Genomic DNA, 18,478 nt, shown 5'->3' on the forward strand with positions numbered 1-18,478 from the left:
AGGAGGTTGGTGGCAGTGCATGTGGCAGGGCAATTGGAGCTTGATGGTTCTTGAGGTCCCTTCTAGCCTAAGCCATTCTATGAGTCTGTGACTTTTTCCATGAAAATAACAATGACTGAGTTATAGCATAGAATCACAGAATGGCCTACACTGAAAAGGACCACAATGATCATCTAGTTTCAACCCCCTGTTGTGTGCAGGGTCACTAACCACCAGACCAGGCTGCCCAGAGCCACATCCAGCCTGGCCTTGAATGTCTCCGGGGATGGGGCATCCACAGCCTCCTTGGGCAACCTGTTCCAGTGCTTCACCACCCTCTGAGTGAAAAACTTCCTCCTAACATCTAACCTAAACCCCCCCCGTCTCAGTTTAAAACCATTCCCCCTTGTCCTATCACTATCCACCCATGTAAACAGCCGTTCCCCCTCTTGTTTATAAGCTCCCTTCAAGTACTGGAAGGCCACAATGAGGCCTCCCTGGAGCCTTCTCTTCTCCAGGCTAAACAAGCCCAGTTTCTTCAACCTTCCTTCATAGGAGAGGTGCTCCAGCCCTCTGATCATCTTAGCAACCCTCCTCTGGACCTGCTCCAAGAGCTCTGTGTCCTTCCTATACTGGGGTCCCCAGGCCTAGATGCAGTACTGCAGATGGGGCCTCATAAGAGCTGAGTAGAGATGGACAATCACCTCCCTCTCCCTGCTGGCCACTCCTCTTCTATTGCAGCCTAGGATAGAGTTGGCCTTCCGGGCTGTAAGCGCACACTGCTGGCTCATGTCCAGCTTCTTCTCTACCAGGACCCCCAAGTCCTTCTCTGCAGGGCTGCTCTCAAGGGGTTCTTGCCCAGTCTATATAAACACTTGGGATTGCCCCGGCCCAAGTGCAACATCTTACATTTGGCCTTCTTGAACCTCATTAGGTTCACATGGGCCCACTTCTCCAGCCTCTCCAGGACCCTCTGATGGCTTTGCTTCCCTCCAGTGTATCGACCATGCTGGTCCGCTTGATGTTTTGCTCTCGGTGCCATCGTCTATGTCATTGATAAAGATGCTAAAGAGCACCAGTCTACTGTTCTAAGCAATAATATCAAAGTTGTCACAATTGTGTGGAATTTAATGTTCCTGAATGGTACTTGCCATTAGTCCGAACATTCCTGAGTCAAAGTAACTGTTAAAATTGCCCTGAACCTTAGGTGTGGCCCAAATGACTTAGTTTGAGCTGCTAATAGAGTCATTTCAACTCACAACAGAGAACTGACTGCAAAGCAGAACCAGTGGGGAAAACAGGTGATGTAGGTTGTTGCCCTGAGCAGCAGCCTGCCAAGGGCACAGCAGAACGGTCACATCTTCATTGCTTGCTCTCTCTCTGCCAGTGCCCAGGGAAATCAGGTCTGTTGCTGCTGCCAGGGCAGGGTTTGGGATGTGTGACTCTGGGCCAGTTGCTTGTGGCAGTCCCTGCTCCTGCCCGGCAATTTCCGTTCTGGCAGCAGGCGTTACCTGAGATGATGCACAGACATGATTTAAAGCGCTGCTTTTTTCCTGGTGAACACTGAGATGTTCCTTTCTAACAGTGGTGGTCTGTTCAAATCCTGCAAGACTTGCAGCCTGTATGAGCATGGGTAGAATCTCTGCTATGTCCCTGCTTGCCAGTCTGAAGTGTAGTCTAGGTGGAGGCCATGAAGCCTCCCTATCCTCTGAGATGGATTTTATGAGTGCCTGGCTTCCCAGGGTGGTTGCGTTCTCTGGCACATGCAGGTATGGATGTTGTCACAACCTTCTATAATACATTTTGTAGTAGAAGTAAAGTGAATTTTATCATGGTGTATAGAATTTATGTCGTGTGAAGAAATAATTATTGGAAGTTGATGTGACCCAAAGACAGGCATCTGAGGTTCTGGAGTCCATGTTGCTTATTTCTAACAAGCTCCGTATTGCTTTGGCCCTTTCTGTCCACTGTGATAAATGTCATAAAGTAACTGAGTCAGCAGTTTGACTCCCATTGACCAAATCAGTATGTCTCCCATGATCTTCCACACATCTGGGACTCGTAGTTTCTGCAGACAGAACCATCAACAGAGCATGTGCATCAGTTCAGAAGGGCTTTCTAAAAGATCATAGAATGGTTTGTGTTGGAAAGGGCTTCAAAAATCATCTAGTTCCAAACCTCTGCTATGTTCCATACCACTGCTCCGGCAGTGTTGCCAGCCCCTGAATCAGGCAGCAGCTCAGGCTGCCCTGAGCAGTGTCCAACCCAGCCTTGAACACCTCCACCAATAGGGCATCCACAGCTTCTTTGGGCAGCCTGTGCTAGTACCTCACCACTCACTGAGTGAAAAACTTCCCCCTCACATCTAATCTAAATCTTCTCTCTTTTAGTTTAAAATCATTTCCCCTTGTCTTATCACTATCTAACCATGTAAAAGATTGATTTTTCTCCTGCATAAGGAGGAAGCTCCCTTTAAGTATTGTGAACCACAGACTGGCAGGTGCAGGGTTGTAGGTGAGTTTCTTTGTAGAACTGTAGAATCATGGAACATCCTGAGTTGGAAGTGAAACAAGGATCATCAGGTCCCACTGCTGGCTCCACACAGGACCACCCAAAAATCAGATCATATGTCTGTGACCGTTGTGCAGACGCTTCTTGAGGTCCAGCAGCTTGGGGCATGGGGAGCCTGTTCCAGGGTCTAACAACACTCTGGGGAAGAACCTTTTCCTAATATCAAACCTGATGCAGCTCCACATCATTCCCTTGGGTTCTGTCACTGTGACCAGAAAGAGCAGATCAGAGCCTCCTCCTCTGTTACCATCAGAGAAAGCCATAGGCGGCCATGAGGTCTCCCTTCAGTCTCCTCTTCTGTAGTCATCTGCCTTTGCAGTAACCTGTCCCAATTGCTAAAGCAAACACATTATCTCCACTCTCCATTATCCCTATCTCCACTGTAATAACTTTTGTGTAGCACTTCATTTCTGAAGAGAAAAATCCATGCCACAGGACCTCTGCTGTTGATTGTGGTGAGATTTGAGGTGCAACTGCTTCAAGTTTGTTGTTTTTAAGCATGTAAGCAAGACCTTGTTCAGTTTTACTCCACAGAATTCCGCTCTCTACTTCTGTGTATGGTTATACATGCTCCACAGAGGAAAAAAAATAAAAAAGGATGTTTGGAAAAATTCTCTCTGTATTATAAATAAAACTTGGAAGAAATGTTTCTAGGCTCTCCAGCTACATGGTTAGCTCCAAGCCCAGCACAAAAGCCATATCTTCCACTGGAACAGTGTGAGAAATATTAATTTACTTTTAATTCAGTACGCAGTGAGACAATGGAAGTTTATATCCACATGCATATTTTTTTTTTTATGGGAAAAGAAGAATATTTGATTTGTTACTTTTCAAAATTTCAGATTAAGATACAAAAGATAGTGTCATGCTTATTCCGCAAGTGTTTTAAGGTAGGGAGTCAGTATCTGGGCCAAGATGGCTCCTTGAGAGAGGGGATGCCTCCTCTGGAAAAGTCTGTGTCTTTCTGATAGACATACCCCATGTCCACAAACACTCCGGAGTGCAATGGATGAAAACCTGGATGATCCTGGGAGTGAACTAGATGACTGTAGCAGGAAAGAGGCTTTGGCACCTGATAGCCAAACTTAAAGTGAGAACACTGCTTAAAATGGAAATAAAGTGTTTTTCAAAATGCATATTCCTGGCAAATAAGTTGCAATTTATTGCCTTATTGCAGAGCAAGGCATTCACAGTGATTCTAAGGCAGTTACCATTGGCATTTAAGTATTGTGACTGCCACTCTGTTGCCTCTGTAGCAGCAGGAACGAACCATCGAATGATGAATACTTAATGTAAAAGTTGATGTACATCTATTGTGAATCATCTGCTACAGAATTGTAAACAAAACAGTATTTTTAATTTGCTGCCTAGGGCTATTTTAGTATACCATGTAAGAGTTATGTCCACAAGGGAGAGAAGCTGAAGTTAGAGTAACCTGGGCTGCAAGCTTGGTAATATGTAACTTATACTTTTTTTTCTGGTGTGACAGCAGGAGGTAGCTGGGTCAATAGTCAGCACAGGTAACCATTTGTACGTCTGTGCACTAAAAGCTAAATGTTTAGAAGTGTCTAATCTAAATTTGGCTGTTCAAACTCGCGATTTGTTCTCCTATCCTTTTACTCTGCTCTGTTGTGAATGTGAGTTCACATTAAGACATTTGTCAACATTGCGTTTTCCCACTTTGGACTTCTCATCTTAGTCAGGATGAATGGTGCCTTTTCATTTCCTTTTTGCTCCCTCTGCCCCTTTACGTTACTTAATATACATCCTCTGAACCCAGCACTGAATACAGACTTTCATCAGGGACCTGGTCTGTCTTACAGGGAGAGAACTAGGTTCTGCCTGAAAATGAGTTTTTGTTTTGGTTGTTTGCTCCCTGTGGTTATGTGATTTCTTAAGACTGACTTTAATTCTAAACTGAGTAGCATCTTCCTTGACAAGTAGCCTCACAAGTTCAAAGCAACGTGCTACAAACTAGTACTGGTATGAAGATCAGTATCTGGCAAGACTGGCTAAGTCTGTAGAAAAATAGCAAGAAAAGTGTATGCACAACCAGAAGGCCATTTATCCTGCTAGCAGTTCTCCTATATGCTCACTCAAGCTTATTGTGGCATGCCCTGGGGTCTCAGCCTAATAGCAGAAACGTTAAACCTTGGCATTAAGGGAATGGACTGTGTATCTTGGTTGGAAGGGTACCCAAGTGGTTTTATTATTTTTCCTCATGATATTTATGGTGAAGCAGCTGTAGATTTCTAGGAATGCATCTTATTTCATTTTCTTCTGAGAATTCTCTGTTATGATAAGTGCTGATTTGAAGAAGCTGTGCAGAAATAGGCAAACAGTAAATTTCTCTGAAATGTTTCCATTCTTTTTTTTCCAAATGTTATCGGCATCTAGAATCTCACACTGTTATGGGAAATAAGGTGAAAACAAAGTTGAAGATTGGTTTTGTCTTTTGGCAAGTAATAGATATGCATGGGGCTGAAATGTCTAGGCAGAACTCAATATCGTATCAACTAGGGTTCTTAGTTGGGAACAGAGATACTTGCTTGAAATGTATTAAGAGAAGATGAACAGCCAGGAGATGTTCATAAAGTTCCTTCAGAGCATTTTAGTAGGTATGAAATTCTCTTAAGAGGATCAAGTCTTGCTCCTGTTTCATTAGAAAGAGGAGAAACTGGTCTTCAGTGTCCCAGATGAGTACCTCCCCTGCTGGAACTACTGGTAAAAAGCCAAAGACTTCCCCTGCATCCCTTCTGATGTGGCGTGAAGTACACATGTGAAAAGTTCTCCTCTCTCATTTTTGAATTCCTACTGCTTGGATTCAAATGTGAAGTCTCATCCCAAATTGATTCTGTCTGCATTTCTCCTGAAATTCAAAATCTATTTGAAGTGGCTCTTTCCCAGTTTGAATATTGCTTCCTCAAGCAGCTGACACAACCCATTTCAATACAGTTCCTCGCAGGGTAGCTGAGCCCTGAGGGGGTGGCAGTGGGGGAGTGAGCCAGAGCTGCCTTAGAAAACTGTAGTTCTGCACTGCTGCCACATCAGCTCTGAGCTTTACAAAGGAACAAAATGGAAATGAATCGGAACATGAATCAAAGTTAAGATGTTCCTGATGCTGGTGGGAGAGGCAAGGCAGAGGCCTTTGGCAGTGGATTGGTGATGTCAGATTTTGTGTTTCATTGGTGTCCATCTACCCTTTTTAAGCATTCATAACAGAATTTTTTTCCCTATTTGTGTGACTCTTTCCAAATACTAATTTCAGGTACTACTTCTATGTAGGCTTTTGCAAATCTGTAAGAACTCTGTTTCTCTGAAGAGAAGCCAGCTTTGGCCCAGCAGCTGTTTAGCTACATTAGCCTGTTGAAAACCTGGCCTGATGTCTCTGGCAGGATTTAAAAGCTCATGCTCAGGTTTGCTAGCTGGCTTTCCATTATAAGAGTGGACTCCTGTGCAGATGGATAAAAATAGAGGCAGACTGAGCTTGCAGTTACTTACAAAGTAAGGCTGACTTTATCCTATGAATTTGCAGTACGAAACCCAACAAACTTAAATAGCATGCCATCCTTCATTGCTTATCCTGTTCTGGGGAGCCACTACCTTTTCTGAATATGAAGCATAGGGAGAAAACTCCAAAGGGGAAACCAAGCATCATACGCAGTGTCCTCATATTCCATTTTGTGCTGGAACATGGAACTGTTCCCTGCACTGTCATGTGCAAAAGATCAAGCAGTTGTGCACAATTTTAATTTGAACTGTCTCATTGCCAGTTGTGTTATGTCGATGTTTCAGTGCTCTGCTGAGTCAGCACTGCCGGAAGCAGCTTGTTCCTTATCTCCTGCTGGCAGGAAACATTGCATGAGAAGGGTGGACCCCAAGCAGGGTGGCTGTTGGTCACTTGCAATGGGAGATAATGTCCTAAGGGACATGAAACAATGTGGTTTGTTCAGCATGTAAAAAGCCCAAATCTCACGGCATTTTCCTCTGATTGCTAAGTCCACTGCAGAAGAGTAAGACATGTGACACTTAAAAATAGGATATACCCTGAACTATTGCAAATGCCATCTGTTCTCAAAGAAACAACTGGTAGAAAAAAATAACCTTGGGTTGAAACCTTGCATGATGTTGCCATTTAAAGTATGCGGGGTTGGCTTTGTCATTTATTTCTTTATATTTTTGGAGGAGTGGAGGGGGTGCTGTGTGATGGTAACTGAAAGAAAACAGAGATGTGGATCCAGAGTGCATGTGTTACAGACATGCAGAGAAAAGATGTCGTGAAGACCTGTTAAATAGCAAATCTGAAATCACAGCGACACTGGAAGGGACCCACGTACTTCTTAAAATCAGCTCATGCAGATGACTGCAGTAATGTGTCTGCTCACCACCAGATGTTTTCTAAGGAAAATGTCTGTATTACTAGTCACAAACAGATAAATTAGAGGAAAACTGCATCTTTAAAGAAGTACCAGTTGGGCTTATTTCCGTGGTGATTGATATGCCTTCCTCACCCTTTCTGAATGGTGAAGATCAACCTAGCCTCCCAGTGAAAAGCAAGCCAGCAGCCCAGAGAACTTTGACCCCATCTCTTATATTGCTCCCAAACCACATGCACAACTGCTGGCTGTGTGAGCTCAAGAAATATCTCTTTGGGCTTTGACTGTTCCCAACTTCAGCTCTGTTTCTCCTGGCACTGTTAACTAGATTGAGGTGTGAGGCCACAGTAGTGCAATAAAGCCTATATGTTGGCAGTCTTATATTGGCCAGAGAACTGAAAATGGGACACCTGCATTTCAGTGGGCTTATTCCTCCTCTGCACTGGTGTGAAAAACAGCAGACTTGTATCCAAGATACATGCCAAGAAACTGTGTAAAGTAAAGGGAATGAATCTCTTGGTGTTTTCTCTAACAGGGTAGTCATGTTCCAAGTGAGTGTCCTAATCCTGTCAGCCTCACTGTTTGTGCTAATCCCAAGTGGAACAGCATTGGTGAGGTAGGAAAAGGGCATTTTAAATGAATAGGTTGATGGTGATATTTCTAGCTCTTTTTACATCTCCCAGCCCAGGAATAGCTGCAGTGATGTAACATTGCTATTTAGAATTTTTTCAAAGCATGTTTTGAGTTTGGTGTCTGTGGTTGATAATCTTGCTTGCAAATGAGTGCACCTAAGGTAAAAGCTGTATGAGTGCATTTTCAGCCTCTGACAGTTGATCTGAATTTGGCTTGCCAAACTTCTGATCTTCTTACTTCAGTCTGAACAGCAGAGGATGGATGAATAGCACTAATTTGTGTGTAGCCTTTGTGACAAGGAGCTAAGGGATGGGGCAGATTTTCTGTAGTGAAAGGGAGCAAAGAAATAACCTATTTTCCACTGTTTTGTCCTAGTTCCCCTGAGGTTAAGATGTTTTGGTAATTGCCCCAGGGAATGAATAATTATTTTGTGATGTTGACACAGCTACGCCACATTCTGACACTCTGGATATGTGTCTTAATTGTACTACAGCAAATGATTGTGCATTGCCCCACTGTAGAGTGACAAAACACTGTGACCTCTAGGGGAAATATACCTGGAAGCATGAAAAGTGATGTGGCTGATATACCTCACAGTGGGTGGGAAAACAAACTTCTCATTTCAAAAGTGACAACAAGAACAAAACAAACTCTATCTTATGGGAATATTTTTTTGTTGTTGTTGTTTTAAATAGTTTCATACTGGAACAGTGCAGTCAATTTACCTGCCCCAAGAGAGGGGTAATGTTGAGACCTGTTTAATGTAAAAAAAAAAACACCCTTCTTGCAAGCCTAGAACCTAGAAATATGAGCTGTGTTGCATGTGAATCAATTTTAGTTAACACTTTAATAATCTATCAATATTTCAAAGACAATCTGCTTTTGTCTACCAGCTTTTCTGTCTCTTGACAATGATGGTCTTGATCTTCTATGGCAGAAGTTCAGGATCTCTGTGAAGTTGAAGTAAAATCTTCTGTGTTCTGATATGTCAGATCAACCTAATTTCTTTCCAGCTGTCAAGCTTAATGCATTTTTAAGGCATGCTCCTACTTTAACATACAGCTGAAGTTGTGAGACATGAATATATAAAAGTACATATATGTTTACTGTACACATAATCTGTTCTTGAAAAGCCTGGATTGGAAACTGAAGTCTGCCAGCTCCTTAATTTGGTAGAAGTTCAGCTCTGCTCCCAGATTAGATCTAATCAAGAAATGCATAGCTTTATGGGCCTTTATAAGGGGTTAAAAGAAAATTCTGATTTTAGGCAACACTAATTTTTGGACTAAAATGTATGAGTTGGCTCAGAGTACATTCCCATCATGAGTTTATATTTTGTATCCTATTACATTCTTCTCTGTGACTTCCACCTCATGTTAGCTATGCTGCCTAATATTTAAACAAGTTCATTAGTTACATCCGTGCTTTAAAAATATAAACTGTATTTTTCAGGCTATGGACCAACATGTTATAAAACCATCTGTGATATCAGTTGCTCAACTTATGCTCTCAGAAGAGCCTGTTTTACTCAAGGCGACTGCTCTGCACTTACAGAAAAATTAAGATGGTCATTAAGTACCTCAATTCACTTTCGGATATTCCAGCGAGACTCCATTGTTACAGCTTTTATTGTACCTAACCCCGTAGGCTCTTTGAGAAAGTGTGGCAGGGTTATGTGCTTCTGTCATTCCTTCCAGTTATTCATGTGCCCCAGCGTGGAGTTAAGTAACTTCAAACACATAACTTTGAAAGCAGGTGATGAAACTGGTGAGTGAAAACTAAATGAAATTCCATAACCTGAGGCTTAGGCAAAATGTCCCTTTGGCTGTTCAGGTTAATATGATTGCCCAGGGAGGTTTCTTTTTCTTGAGTGTATTTCAGACATGCTTCTCTACCTCTCAGCTCTGCTTGGCTGACCATTTTCAGCCCGTCCTTCCTGTTCCATACATAAATAAGTTAAACTGCTAGATATCAAATTAGGAATTTTCTTCTGCTATCAGAATGGTCTCTAAAGAGAGTAAGGATACTTCTGAGAAGAAAAAAAAGATGTCTTTCTGGGTTGAATTTTGTAAACCACGCTGAAATTGCCATGCTGGGGGTTAACTAAAATTGTAGCTCTGTAAAATTCAGCGCAGCTTACATAAAAGTGAACTTCTATACTGCAGGAACACTTTGAATTGGAACGTTAAGGGTGATGAATCTTAGTTATGGAACTTTTCTCAATTTTAGTCCTTTTAAACATATTTGATGAGTATTCCATGTCATGCAGGAGCAACAAAGGACTCCTTAAAGCAGCAACACTGAATATTGCCAACTTGAGGCCAAAAATCTTTAATGCTTCTTCATTCCTTGCTCAGCATGTGAGTTGTCTGCCATCAGCCGTTCTGAGTGGTAGACAAGTAGGTATGTTTTGTGCAGAGAGGAGGGAAAAAACAACACAGCTAGGCAGTGAGCTCTTTAGAGTAATCTGTGAATGTACCTCTTGGCTAATGCAGCCCTCCATTCACATTCTACAGTTGTGTTGTTTTTAGTGCCCAGAATGTGAGGACTTTGGATTTGTTTGGGAAATCCAAGCGGTTTTCTAGCCTGGTTGGAGCAAAAGCAGTTGAAGCAGTACAAATATGCTACAGTAGTTCCAGCAATACTGCAGACTATGTAGAAATCTGGAACCATGCAGATGTACAGAGCCAGTGTACAGCACCTGTGCTGCTGCTCGCAGGTCTGCCTGTGGGTGTGGAACTCGCAGTGTATGCCCCACATTCTCTATAGACAGATACTTCTGGGACAACTTTATCCTCTGTCCAGGCTTCTGAGTATGTGAGCATGAATAGCCACAGTCATCCATTATCAGTTTTTTCTCCTATTTTAACTGCTGCAATAAGGATTAATCAGTTACCACTGATCATGAGCCAAGACTGAACATACAGACCTATAGACATGATTCTTCTTTGAACATTTTTCTATTCATTTGATGTGTTCTAATCAACTTTGCAAGAAGGCTACAATTGGTTTTGACATACATAAGAATAAGAAGCTGACTGTCAGAGTACTGAATCATTTATAACCATAAATTTAATTACGGAACAGGTGACCACAGTACTCACCATTTCTTTAATGCACTTTGAGCAAAACAGTGTCTGAGAGTACATCCACATCAATAAGAGCTGACAGCCTCAGTTTCCCTGGCCATACTCTGAGAGCTATTTAATTTTCCAGTGCTTCATGTCCAACCCATGTAGACCATGGTCAGTAAGAAGTTTGAGTTTGCAGCAGTCTATGTGTGTGAGTCCTTTTCCACCTCTCTGTTAGCATCATAGTCTGTGTCTCTCTTGCAAAGCTGCTGTCCTTCACTCAGAAATGGCTAATTCTACCAGTGAAGCTTCCAGCTGCCCAGAACACATCTTCTATTCTTAAACTCAGCTTCTTGCAGTTGTGGAAAATTCCCGTATCTTCATGCAAGTCTGTACTGACCATTACAGTTTGTGTAAGATGTGTTGAAACATATGGTACAAACTGTCTGGTCATGTCCATGTTTCACTGCTCACTGAACTTTTCTCAACCATCTTCTTACATCAGTTACTTTCTCAGAAGTCCTTGTCAAGTTGTGTCAGTCAAGCAAGACTCTAGGCTCACTTCTGTACTTCCTGCTTTTCTAAGAAGTACCCATCTTCATGTTAAATTAATTTGTTTTTAGGTTGAGGTCTGTGTTCTCTGATTCTTTCTTAACTTTTTTTTTTTTTTTTTTTTTTTTTTTTTACTCAGTATTTTTTACTCAGTACTCTCTTACAGGTAGAACACAAAAATTAACATACTGATGTGAAACAGCTCTGTGCCAGGAATGGAATGGCCACTCTCTTCAAATTAGTATGATTGGTTTGTATTTTTGTAGAAGTATGGTTGAAAAATTTGTGAGCCTTACATCTTTCACTTCTTAAGATTCTTAAGCTGCACCAAAAGTGTTGTCTCCTACTTTTTTACTTTGAAACTATAATAGCTACAAAGAGCACAATGACGCTATTTGATAGCGTAAATTCTCAGCTACTTTTTTTCAACACGGTCACAAACATTAGCTATGCATTTTCACCAGTGATGAACAAGAGCCTGCATGCTGCACTCATAAAAAAAATTTGTACTAGCAGAGGTGACCCACTATCACCACTGCTGAAACACACCTCCTACTGCCTCTCTGTGCTCGCATCCAGAGTTTGGTCTCCATAAACATTCAGTAAGTGCCAGTGAATGTCAATGGGTGCCATTTTTGCCACATGAAAGAATTCAGTGACGCACTTTTGCTTCATCCACATTCCCATGTCAGACACCATTCTATCAGACTGCCCCTCTGCTGCCATCTGTCACATGGCAACAGCATGGAATGGAATACTGGTGGAAAGGTTTGTTCTCTACTGCCATACACCAACATCTGTGTCTGATGTCATGGGCCAACAGAATAAAATATGAAGTATTACTTCTGAAGCGTACTTTTTATTTTGGTCTTTTAAAAATTCACATTTCATAGTAGGTTCCGAGATTATCACATGAGTGTATCAGCATCCATAGTAAGATGCAACTGCCTCCAACACAACTTTATCTGTGGAATAGTTGGGATTTTCAGATTTTGGTCGTGTAGCTTGTGGCTGAATTACCAAGATAGCAGATTTCTTTGGAGTGGGGATATGCTACAAGGTGCTGTGCTTGGTTGATGAGCTCTCTTGTTTTATGACCGTGTGGGCACAAAGCATAACAGAAATTGAAAAGGTAAGGGAAAGATTTCCTCCTTCACTTGGTGAGAGACTGTGGTGAAGTTGACTGGTGCAGTTGCTCCCACAACTTCTGTAGTCACTCTTCAGGCATATGCATACCAATGATTATGTAATTCTTAATAACGTTCTCAAATTCATTGCCAATATCATGCTAATCATTAAACAACTGTTTTGAACTGTATAATATTCTGCACACTGAGAGAAAAGGAATAGAACCAGAACTCTCCTTGTATTAACTGCTGAAGTTGCCCAAGGTTCACAGAAGCAAATGAGAAGCTGAAAGTATTCCCTTGCTAAGGGGAATTAAAAAATCAAGAGTGCTAGGACTCAGCTCATGCTCAGGTATGCTTTTCCAAAACATATAGTAGTTGTTTCAGCCGGAGTATATAGTAGAAAAGCAGATTATGGACAACAAATACTAATTTTTCAATCAAAACATTTTTTCTAGTAAAAATTGATTTCCTTGAAATTTAGATTTTTTGATTCAAATATCTTTTATTAAAAAAAAAAAAAGTGTACAAAATATTTTTTCTCTAGTCATTTCTGCTCATCTTTGTTCCTTTCCAAATCTGAATGAGGGAAATTATGTGCTTTGATGAAGAGTTGTGAATAGGACACTAGGATGAGATTGAATATGGTGTGGAAGCCCATTTCAGTAAAAGTGTAAGAAAAAATATATTACACTCAGCTCCTAGCCAGAAAATAATGTCTTTGTGTCTTTGCAGAGAATCCCTTTTTCAGCCTGTAGTCTACAGTTTCAGATGTTAATAATGATTCTTCCATATTTCTGGCCAAGAAGAGGAAACATTAATTTTCTTACAGAGAACTCACAGCAGTGACTGTAAATTACATGACACGCTGGAAACTCAGCAGGAGGTGTTTCCTTCCTCGGACAGTTTAATACTGGGCCTTCATCCCATAATGTATTACCCATATTTAATTTGCATTTTGAGTAATATCATTGTGTCAAATAACAGTGGTGTGGAAGGTATAGAGCAGTTCCTCCTGGACTGAGGGCTGGCAGGAGCTCAGGTCTGTGCTGGTGAGCCATCCTCTCTGGGCAGTTGCTTATTCTCTGTAAGAGCAATGAGATCTAATGTTCAGGCTGAAATTTTCCAAGTCTTTCTAGAGATTTACCTGATGTTTTTAATGGTGTTTATGAGGATTAAATCCCTCTCAGCCTTGAAAATATGTACTCCATTGTCTCGTTTTACTCACAGCTATGTCAGAAATTTTGAGAAATTTCTTTTGCTTAACCTGAGGCTATTGCTTAGTGTGTGTGACATTATCATTAGCAGTTCAATACTTGTTGTAAATAATCATAGTATCAGATCAAACACTCTGATGAGGCCCTTGACCAGACCTCCAGGCTTCTGTCTAGGGGGAGAATGGCATGTTCAGCTGTGATGTCTGTTTTACTGGATATTCTTTTAGCAATTGTGTTTCACCTAGCAGTAATGAATCACAATAACTCTTACTTAATTGGGACAAATTAAGATATTTGCATAATGAGAATACACTCAACCGAATCCAAGCCATTAAGTGGTGCTTAAGCACATATTATGAGGGCTGCTTGAAAATTAATGCCTCCTGTTTTATTGTGTTGGCCCATGATGTCAGAGGCAGAAGTTGGTGGTATGGAAGTAGAAGCTGAACCTTCCACCAGTATTTCATCACATTTTGTTGCCATGCAACAGATGGTAGCAGAGAGATAGTCCGACAAAATGGTGTCTGACATGGAAGTGCATATGAAGCAAAGGGGTAGAACTGAATTCTTCCATGCTGTAAAAATGGCAACCACTGACATTCGTCAATGCTTGCTGAATACTTATGGAGACTGAACAGTGGATGTGAGCACAGAAAGGCAGTGAGTGGTATATTTCAGCAGTGGAGACAGTGCTGTGAAAAAGAAGCCACATTCTAGATGGCTGTGCACACCAGTCATACAGTGAAATGAAGAGCATCTTGATTGGTTTATCCTCAAAAATCAGTTGATTACAGCCAGGGAACTGTGTATAGGGCTCAATATTGGCTTCAACATGTTGGAAACGATGGTGGCAACATTGGAACATTGCAAAGTTTGTGCCAAGTAGCCCCATGAATGCTCACATAGGAACAGAAACAACGCTGTGTGCAAGTTTATCAGGAGCTATTGAACAAATACAAGACTGAAGGTGACATTTTCCTGGATCACATCAGTACCAGTGATGAGATGTTATGTCACCATTACAAGCCAGAGTCAAAACAGCAGTCCATGGAATAGCGACGTGTGAGTTCTGCATTGAAAAAATGGTTCAAGGAATGGCCCTCAGGGAGTAAAGAGATGTGCACTGTCTTTTGGAAGTAGGAAAGCAGTGATCCTTCTGGATTTCCTGGGACCCCGACATACTATCAACTCTGACCAGTACATAGTGATACTAACTAAGCTGAAGGCTTGAACTCCTCGAATCAGGCCAGAGGAGAAAACAACTTTTCTCTTCCAACGTAACACTGGGCCCCATACCAGTGTGAAGACCATGGAGCACGTTGCCAGTCTTGGCTGGACTGTCCCATCACACCCACTGTATGGTGTGGATTTGGTGCCTTCTGACTTCCATCTGTTCTGGCCAATGAAAGATGGACTGGGTGGGCAACATTTTCCTAGCAATTACATCATCATAGCAGTTGTGATACAGTGGGTTGCCTCTGCAGGTGCAAGTTTTATGAGAACAGCATACAGGCTTTTGTTCTTGCTGGTGAAAATGTGTAGCTGATGGTGGTGACTGTGTTGAAAAATAGTTTTTTGTAGCTGAGAATTTGCTCCATCAAACAGTATCACAGTGCTCTTTGTAGCTTTTGTAGTTTCCATGGAAATAAATAGGAGGCATTACTTTCAGAGAGACCTGTGTACATATTATTTGAAACTTCCATGTAAGTATTAAATGAGAATGCATAGTAGCAAGTGTAAATTTTACTTGTTTATTATTATTCTTTTTGTTCTGTTGTTTCTGTTTTATTTGTTATTATTTTGTTCCACATTCCATTATCCCCTAGCGACTGCTTAGACAAAGTTTTTTAATATCTTTCATTTTTTTACAGCTGCTAAAATGGAATAATTAACTGTTCATCAAGGTGATTCTGTTCAGAGGATTTTAGTTTATTGTTATTAGGAGGCAAAATACATCTTTTTCATATACTATTTTAAGCGTAGCGTCTTTCTCCACGTGTGGTTCTTCTGAAAATTCTTACAAAAGCTGTGAAATTGTACTGTTGTTTGATCTCAGACGCCTGATTACTGTTGGTATGAGCTCAAGCAGCATGCAGGTGAAGCAGAAGGATAGGTGCTGCCCCATGTTCAGAGTGTGGAGCCAAAATCCAGCCTTTTACTAGGTGGGAGGGTGGGAACCTCAGTGCGTGTGGAAATAGAGGCACCAGAGAGTTGAGTTTGGGGGGAAAAAACCCTCAGAGAAGTGGAGCAGATACTGAAGCATTCTGTATTTTCTTCCAGAGCAGCTACAGAGGTTGGGACCTTCCCCACAGGTATTTGTGCATTTCCAGGAGCTCAGCATCATGCCAAAACCTTGGGGACTGGGAGAACAACTGAATGATGAACTCAACACTGTTACTGGTTTGACTCCCACCTGAACTCTACCAATGAAAGCTATATCATCCTGACAGGAAATCAGCTGCTGCCTCTGACTTTGACGTAAGGAGAAACCCACAAGCTCACACTGGTAAGAATAGGACTGGTGTGTAATCACAGTGTGTGACAAAATAGAGTTGAAAAAGGTTACTGCAAAAAGTCTGACTTTGTCCAGACCTGTAATGTCTCTCAGCATGAAAATCGCTAGCAAGGTAACAAGTACTTTTGGTTACAAATATTTTCTCGTTGACATTTAGGATCAGGTGCACCGATTGACCATGAATGAGAACCATGAGATATGGTTTAGAAGATTATATGCACACTTAGAGGAAAAGAATCATACAATCATTAAGGTTGGAAAAGATCTCTAAAATAATCTAGTCCAACCATCCACCTACCACCAACATTGCTCACTAAACCACATCCCTAAGTACTACACCTACTCTTTTCTTGAACACTTCAAGGGTGGTGACTCCACTACTTCCCTGGGTTGTCTGCTCTAGTGTGTCACTCTTTCTGAAAGGAAATTCTTCCTAATATCCAACCTGAACCTCCTCTGGTATAACTCAAGGCCATTCCCTCTCATCCTCTTGCTCGTTACCTGGGAGAAGAGGCTGATCCCCACCTTGCCACTTCCTCCTTTCAGGCAGTTGTTGAGTGTAAGGTCTCTCCTGAGCGTCCTCTTCTCCAGACTAAAAAAATCTCAGTTCACTCAGCCACTCCTCATAAGACTTGTGTTCAGCTGCTCTAGAGTCTCTTCCACCTTAGCTTCATTTTGAAGTCACATGTCTACAGCTCTCTGTCACTCTGAAACATCTGTCTCATTTGGTTAATCTTATTGAATTAGGTAGCCTTTATACTGCCCTTGAAAGATATTGGTCTGGTTTTACAAAGAAAAAAATTGGTAGCTTTGATAGGTGGATTCATTTGTTTCATCCCGCTACATCAGTGAGATCTTGTAAGCACCTACCCTTCTTTTACATGGTTCTGACACAAGAGGGAAAAAAAAAACATATGTCAAACATCCTTGAGGCTGTCAAAACAGAGGTCAGTAATGTCCCTGATTTTGTTTATTTTGACATAATGCTATAAAGCCCCCCAGCTTCAACAGTAAAACAAACAAACAAAAAAAACCACAAAACAAAACAAAACAAAAAAAACACAACAACAAAGCAAACACACAAAAAAACCCTACTACTGACTGGTGCTTTGCTATTTGTCTCCTTGCAGGTCAGGCTGAGGTCTGGGAGGTTGCATGCAGAATGATTTTCCCAGCCTTGCTTCAGTGTGGTGGCTCAGCTGACAGAGCATCCTGTTGCTATGGGGCAACAAGCCAGGTCTGGGGATTTTCACACATATGTCTCCCTTCTCAGCCTGCACATTCATTTATGCATGGAACCATGGCCAAGTGCTGCACAGCAGATGAATGTGGGGCTTTCTGGGAGGTAGTGGAGGAAGCTGAGGCTCTGCATGCCTGCCAAAAGGCTGAGCTTCTCATAGTTAGGTTCTACACCTGTGGCTAATTAATTAATGAGGCCAATAAATGAATGACTTCCAGCACTGCTGTTTCCGCTATGCTGTGAGGAACAGTGGCTTGTTTCCTGCATTACCTTGTTTTTTCCACTCTGTAATCTCTCTGCTGTGCTGCTCATACTAGGGACAGTGGCACGAGCATTGGTGGCAGTCAGTCTCCCAGATAGCTGTGTTGTAAATGCAATGTGGAGAGAAGTTTTTCTAAATACCTTAACTTCTTCCTGGGCAGGCTCTCTAAAACTGGGGAATTTATCTTGCTTAGCACATTCGGAATGTGGTACATAGCTTGAAACGGAAACTCCTATTTCTCCTTGACTGGAAATCTCTTTAAAATCTCAGCACACCCACACACTGAAGGTCGGGCTCATTTGATGCATACCCAAGATCTCCCTGGGTGGTACAACACATTGCTGCATCTGCACAGTTTTTCTTTTAATCTGCTGCGCTGGACTTTTTGGCAGTGAGGCTATTGCAGTCACTCAGAAACACTTTATTTCTTTGAGAAACAGATAAAGGGTGAATTTTAAAAAAGGACATACTCTCTTTCTAAACAAGCATTGGGTTTGAGTCTTACTGTGAATTTGTAGCCTTTGCTGAAGACTGTGTTGATAACGCCAGATATATGAACAGAGAGCTTTCTCTGTATGAAACACAAGCTATCTTCTAAATCAAATATGGAAAGCCTCAAATCCTTTTTAATTCCCATTTTGGTTATTCTGCCTACTTAAAAAAAAAAAAATATGGCATAATGCTGAAATACAGTGAAGGCAAATTATTTTATAGCCACAATAATGAAGGACACTCCGCTGTAATAATGTGATGATCTCTACTTAGTGGCATCAGTATCTCCAGGGCTGATATCACCTCTCTTAATAATACCTTCAAGAAGTGGGTGCAGTTCAAATGAATGCCATCATTTTGGGAAATTTCTTAGTAATATTCTTTGCTGGAGAAAAATGATCTTAGCACCTGATGTTTTGGCTCACTTTCATGGCTTACTTCTC

General features: G+C 41.6%; 1 protein-coding gene across 3 annotated transcripts in view; it reads left to right on the forward strand.

Annotated features, from left to right (window-relative positions):
- Positions 1–18,478, forward strand: part of F13A1 (coagulation factor XIII A chain) — a 191,720-nt gene that overhangs the window by 83,698 nt on the left and 89,544 nt on the right. For 2 of the 3 annotated variants that reach the window (XM_085220261.1, XM_010708396.4), the window contains exon 5: positions 15,807–16,032. The exons of the other annotated variant lie outside the window; for it this stretch is intronic. The gene's annotated coding sequence lies outside the window, so the exon portion shown is untranslated. The remainder of the gene's footprint in view (positions 1–15,806; positions 16,033–18,478) is intronic. 3 annotated transcript variants of the gene reach the window in all.

Source organism: Meleagris gallopavo, chromosome 3 (genome assembly GCF_905368555.1).
Source record: "Meleagris gallopavo chromosome 3, MGAL_WU_HG_1.1, whole genome shotgun sequence".
NCBI classification, from domain to species: Eukaryota; Metazoa; Chordata; class Aves; order Galliformes; family Phasianidae; genus Meleagris; species Meleagris gallopavo.